Source organism: Thermobia domestica, chromosome 6 (assembly GCF_964235325.1).
Source record: "Thermobia domestica chromosome 6, izTheDome1.hap1.1, whole genome shotgun sequence".
Taxonomy (NCBI): Eukaryota; Metazoa; Arthropoda; class Insecta; order Zygentoma; family Lepismatidae; genus Thermobia; species Thermobia domestica.
Window position 1 is genome coordinate 29647008 of NC_137459.1, and position 7248 is coordinate 29654255.

The window sequence follows — 7248 nt, forward strand, 5'->3', positions numbered from 1 at the left end:
GTTGGATTACCATCCGCAATTCTTGCGAAGGTTAGTTTTGATTATGACACCATGATAAATGATCCCATTTTCTACAGGTGCGCAAAATTTGCAAACTGAAACGGAACTCAAAAATAGAAGAAGTTATTATAACTGTTATGTATATTAAGCAAACTAAGACGCAGATGCTAAGTTGCGTTAACGCAAAACATTTCGGAAAGAATACTGGGCCTTAAACAGAGTCGTTCTGGAGCGTGATTAGAGCTATACTAAAAAGTTCGATTAACATATGTTACCTCTAGTAGTCAGACCTTTAGTATGAAGCTAAAAATTCTTCAAAACGACTTTGCATAAAGCAGTTTTCTTCCATCATAGAAAGAATTTATGTAATCACCGTACTCCGGTCGTAGTTCCAAAACAGAATAAACCCGCTACTTTCTTTACTCTAATTCCATTGTTCCGAAATACAAATAATGCAGCAAAAAAGAAGTAGAGCTCTTCGACAAATGCTCGTAATTGTTTATTAAAGAAACGACACGAAATATATTTTTCCACGCATTGCGAATACGCCTACATGAAAACAAAACAAAAAGACATTGAGCTACGCTATGTCCGTGCGTATGTTCAAACGCGGATTAAACGAACCTCGTATGAAAGGAAAATTCTCGAAACTCTTTCTCTCAAGCACATACATGTGTATTTGCTTTTGTGTGCTTGAACGAGAATCGCCCATACCTTTTTATATGACGAAATAGAAAGGAAATTGCTACACATTACATTTCTGAGGACACCGTCAGCGCCAAACTTAACCTTTGTTTTGGTTCCCAAGGTGTAAGAAAATCGGGACATTTTCCTCCAAAGCCATAGGACAAAGGAATTGGCAGGGGAGACATACTCAGTCGGGCGCAGGAAGCCTATATTGGTAGAAGTGCTATGCATCCTTAGCGCGCTTCCACCTAATCAGTGCTCGATTCGGTGGATCAAATACTCAGTGAACTGTGTTATTGTTCAATTTGTGTTTTAATCCTACCTTATATGTGTAATTGTTCAAAGTGCAGCTTTGCGATAAAGTATTAGAAAGAGAGAATTCTGGAGACTTCTGCGCATAAACCTTCCTTACCTCGGCGTGGAGTGACTCAGGACTTCAACCCTGCAATTTTGTACGACCGGATGATACAACAGCGGAGGACTTCAACATGAATAATCATCGTTGTGAGTATAACAAATATATCAACTCAAAAGCCACTTAACAAATATATCGTTGGTGATTTTTAAAAGAGCCGAGCTAGGTACATTATTATTATTATTATTATTATTATTATTATTATTATTATTATTATTATTATTATTATTATTATTATTATTATTATTATTATTATTATTATTGTAAAACAAATAACAGTAAGATACCATTATTCGTGTTATTCGTGTAATCTGCATGTGATTTAATTCATAATTACAATTATATGTGTCATATATTACGTACTTGAATTTTATTTACTTGTCAGATCATTCTTTTTGGAACGCTATTCGTATTGAATTAATTAAAACATTCATTTCACACCAAACGACGGTCCTTATATTGAAATCCATCGCTCCTAGCTTCCGGTGGAGAGTAAATATAAGCGCGGTAAGGGTCGTTTCCGTTATGGCAAGCTGGGAAAGACAGAGGGACAAGAAGAGATAAACAGCGAGGAAAAGAAAGTAAGTCAAAATAAGTACTTTACCGCGTTCAGCACATAAGTTTCAGCATCCTAAGGTACTCACGCAACAATTTTTGTAGGGATAGTTTTTCTAAGGGCATATAATTTGAAGTACTCAGTAACTACCTCTATAAAAATTGTGGGGGAAGTGTGGCAGATTTTGAAACATAGATATTTGAATAGAGTACATACTAGTTCCTAGGTGAAGTCTTTACCCGACTACGGTAGATCCCATAGTTTTGCAGCTATGAACATTTAAAGTTCATTTTTTATGGCTTCGGCAGTCTATAACTCCGGAACGAAGCATTTATGCACCCAGGTTGGTCTTTGGTCTTTACTTTTTGTCTTATCTTGGGGTGAGAAATCACCTCCCAAACGTTGTCGGAGTTGTTTTGAAACACCCTGTATAATCTTTTATGCAGTATATGAGAATTTTCTCATAATATTCTGGTAACATATGAGGTAGCCTAGTTTTGTCATGGTTTATATAACAACAACTATATTTCCAATTACCATGCCAAGTTTAAATATATTTGTATTGTCATGAAATATAAAGTGTGACAAAAATAATATTGTCATGGTTGTTTTCTCTAGTGTCACAAGATTCAGGTTCATTTTCACTTTCTTCCAAATCGAGCGCTTCAAGTTTTGAAATCTGTCGTTACATGAGTATTAGTTTCTGTTCTCTCTCTCTCTCTCTCTCTATTATAGGAGAAAGGCAATCATTAAAATCAACCAACTGAAAATCCCGCTTCTTTGAACACGAGGAAGACACTCAGATTTGCTATGGTAATTATAATTACTTGTTACGTTATTTGTGTTTGGTACCAATCCTAATTTTAGTACGACCATTATGAAAATTTCTGCACCTATTCAACATTGCTTCAATGAAAACAAACAAAAAAGCATTGTATGCCAGCACTAATATTTACGCTAGTGTCGAATCCATAATTTCCTGGTCCCTAAGTGATTTGTGCAGAGGCATATACTGCTTTGAGGGCCTGGGTTTCTATTGACCATACATTAGTAGTAGTAGTAGTAGAGCGGTAATAATAATAATAATAATAATAATAATAATAATAATAATAATAATAATAATAATAAAATAGTAAGATGTTCTTCTTGTTTACCTCAACCATATGTTGGTGGGCAACATGTAAATTTTAAAACTTTTTTCTCGCTTGGGAGAGCTGTTTTATAATTTGATAAGAGTAGTACCAGAGATTTAAGTGGTAAAACACACCTCGGTAACGGTAAATTACTTGTTTTTACGTAATTAATTGTTTCCTAATGACTTTGATATGTTTACAAGGAAGAGAAAGGCTTATAGTGTTAATTGGTTAACCGTTACAACGGTATGAGTACTTTCTGGAAGGATGGAATAACGTTGATGATCTTTCATGCTTTCTGTAGTCCCCATGAGCATGGTTCACGGCCGAGAAGTGTGCCTCTGTGTTATAGAAGGGTTCTGTAGCGTCCAGGGACCTCCTATGACCCCAGAAGCTTTTGAGTGTTCTTATACATTGTATATTGTTAAAATGTGTCCCTGGCCCCCAATGAACAATTGATGATGGTGAAGGTATGAAGAGGGAGAGAATGGTCCCCAATGGTTTTAGGACCCTGCATTTGTAGAGAATGGCCGCAATGGTTTCAGAACCTGCCCTTGTAGAGAATTTTCCCCCATGTCTTTTTAGAAGTTTTTCCCGTATCGTTTTATTTTCTTGTAATAATTTACTCGAAAACTATGTGTGAACGTTTTCAAAAAGTGTTTGTTGTTTCCTGGTTTTCCGGGTTCGATTCTAGCTATGAAAACTTCCTTGTTAAAATGGCCTGAGAACCATCCTATGGCTTTCATATATAAAAAATATTACTTTTGAAAACTGTTAAAATGTGATTCTCAATGTAGATGAAGAGAATGCTTGTAGGACCCTTCCATATGAGAAAACAATGGCTTATTAATATTATTTCAGAACCCTCCCAGGACTCCGCATATGTGAAAACAGTGATCTGTTAATATTATTTGTTTTTCTCTCTCGTATGCCTTGGGACTTATTGACAATCCTAATTATATGATCTCTTGCCTGGACGTTTGTCAAGTCCAAAATCGCCACTTACTAATAACTAAATGAAAAATATACTAATCGTTAGTACTATGTTAGTACTGGTTAGCACTGCAAGCACGTTAGTACTCCTTCTCATATAAAGATATTAAAGAATTAAAGTGGAGATATTCACTTGACGTCAAGCCAGAATCGCCACTTTTGTAAATATTGTCCAAAGATTACAAAAGTGGTGGCAATCGTTAGTGCTTTGTTAGTACTAGTTAGTACTCCAAGTACAACGTTAGTACTTACACCCCTATAAATTTATTAACGAATTAAAATGGCGATATTCACTTGACGTCAAGCCAGAATCGCCACTTTTGTAAATATTGTCCGAAGTATAGAAAAATAATGTCAATCGTTAGTGCTACGTTAGTACTGATTAGTACTGCAAGCACAACGTTAGTACTCTGACCCATGTGAAGTTATTAAAGAATTAAAGTGGCGATATTCACTTGACGTCAAGCCAGATTCGTCTGTTTTGTAAATATTGTGTAAAGTATACAAAGTGGTGTCAATCGTTAGTGCTTCTTTAGTACTGGTCAGTACTAAAAGCGCAACGTTAGTATTCTCACCCACGTAAAGTTATTAAGGAAGTATATGTCACGAAACTCCCATTAGAAATACATTGGGTATTTTTCATTTTTTAATATTACCGTCAAATTTAAAATTACTAATAGTCAATTATAGTGTAATTTATAGTGCTTCGTTAGTAGTTGCTAGTACATAGACTCCAGACGTTAATGGCCATCGCAAATGTTTTTGTGGGAGGGGGCTATCGTGTAGTTAGCCCCCCTAAGTTTTAACTTCTTGCGTCTATACTGTTGAAAGTCTAATGTAGGAAGTTCTGCAATAAATCTCAGTAACGAAGTAGTAACCACTACACAATATGTAGCAATTAGTGGTTTTCAATTTGGCAGGAATTTTACAAAATGGAAAATTCCACGTGTCTAAAGTTAGTCCCATCCACATCTCAAATGTTACTATATATTTTCGCATGATTAGTGCTACGATAGTGCACTAAACACTAAAATTAGTGCTATAATAGTTTAGAAATTATTAGGGAATAACTCGATAGGAACTAAATTTAAGTTTATCGAAATTTACAATGATTATCCCACAAAGGTAAGATAAACGTCAGGGTTTAATGCATCACTAGTGCTTCCCGAAATACCAAGCACTAAGTTAGTGCTATGATAGTTTAGGAATTATATGTGAATAACTCACTAAAGGTTAAATTTAAATTCGTCGAATTTTACAATAATTGTCCAACAAACGTAGAACAAACGCTAAAAATAGTGCATCGTTAGTGCTTCATAAAACACAAAGCATTAACGCAACTGCTACCATAGTTTAGAAGTTATTAATGAATAATTCGGGTATTACTGAATTTGAATCTATCGAATTTTACATTAAACTTCCACAAATATACGACAATCAGTGAATGTTTGTGCAACGGTACTGCTCCAAAAATACTACGCACTACCGTTAGTGTTATGATAGTTTAGGAGTTATTAATAAATAACTTGGGTGGGGCTAACTTTAGATTTTTAAATTTTTACACAATATTTCACTAGTCATAAAAACGAGATAAATATTAGTGGTTAGTGCATTGTTCGTTGTCCATAAAAATTAAGCACTATCGTTAGTGATATAGTGATTAGTGAATAACTTGCGCGGGGCTAAATTTAAATTTTTCAAATTTTATAATAATTGTCCCTCAAAGATTAGTGCAAACGCAAGAGATTAGTGCATCTTTAGTGCTCAAAAGTACTAAGCACTAACGGTAGTGTTATCTTAACTTAGGAGTTATTAATGAATAACTCGAACGAAACTGAATTTAAATTTATCGAATTTTACAATAATTGTTCTCTGAAAGATGGAACATACATCAAAATTATTGCATCGTTATTGATTCCCAAAACACCATGAAGTAACATCAGTGCTTTCATAGATCAGAAGTCAGTGCAAAATTCGAAAAATTAGTGTAAATTCGATAAATTTAAATTTAGTCATGCCTCAGTTATTCATTAATGACTCCTAAACTACGGTAGCACTAACGTTAGTGCTTAGTGTTTTTTGATCACTAACGTCGTGAGACGATTATTGTAAAATTCAATAAATTTAAATTTAGTCCCGAGCGAGTTATTCACATATAATACCTAAAACATGATAGCGCTAAACTTAGTGCTTGGCGTTTCGGGATGTATTAACGATGCACTAAAATCTGACGTTTATCTTACCATTATGGGATAGTTATTGTAAAATTCGATAAATATAAATTTAGCTCCAATCGAGTTATTCGCTAATAAATTTTAAAGCATTGTAGCATTAACATTAGTACTTAGTGTTTTATAGAGCTCTAAGAACGCACTAACCGATGGCGTTTGTACCACTTTCATGGCAGAATTACTATAAAATTGTATAAGAGTTGAAAAATCTAAAGTTAGCCCCGCCCGTGTTACTACTTAATAACTTCTAAACTATCATAGCAGTAACGTTCGTGTTTAGTGCACTAACGTAGCACTAACCATCTGAAAAATTTCAGTAGTATTTGAGATGTTGATGGGGTTAACTTTAGACATAATGGAATTTTTCATTTTGTAAAATTCCAGCCAAACTTAAAATCACAATGACTACATATATTGTAATGGTTAGTAGTAGGTAGGGTTTTTGTACGTAGGGTAGTACGTTGGTACTTCAAACGACGCCGATAATTGCAGATTCTGTTAGTTCTAATGGCTTGTATATGTTTGACAAGGTTTAAAAAGTCTGAGTGTTTTCCTGGAAAGTGGAATGACTTATGTGAGAAGTTATTGACCTTTGTTGTGTCCACGCAGGAGCATGACCCCTGGGTTGAAAAGGGTTCCTGAAGAGTGCCTCTGTGCAGGTGCCATGGTCAATGACCCCCGGGTTTCCAGGGACCTCCCGTCATGGCTCCCAATGTAAAAGATTATGCTCCGAACACTTTGTGTGTGTATACTAAAAACTTGTTTCCTGACTTTATAGGTTCGCTTTTAGCTAGTGTATGGCTCCCAGGAGCCCTCTGGTTGCAGGTCATCTCCTGGGTCCCCATTTGCATCCTATAGCACTGTATTGCTCAGAACACCTCCAATGGTTTTTGGATTCCTATGGAGTTCCTATAGCCCCTGTATTGCTGAGAACCTTTAAAATGGTTGTGAAAAGAGTGCTCTGTCCCTGAACACTTTTATTTGTTTTCTCTTGTATTATTTATTTTAAAGTGGATCATTTGCTTTTGCAACTTGTATTTTCACGGATCCAATTCAATGAAATATCATAAGGAGAAACTTGTTTTGAAAATACTAAAAAATGTGATTATACTAAAAGCTCGCTGCTAACTTATTTTTTCTCTTTCGTATTATTTACAATAATAATTCTTGTTATAAAATGGAAAGGAGAAGTAAGGGGAATCGAACCAATGACTTCCACGCCAAAGGCGTGCA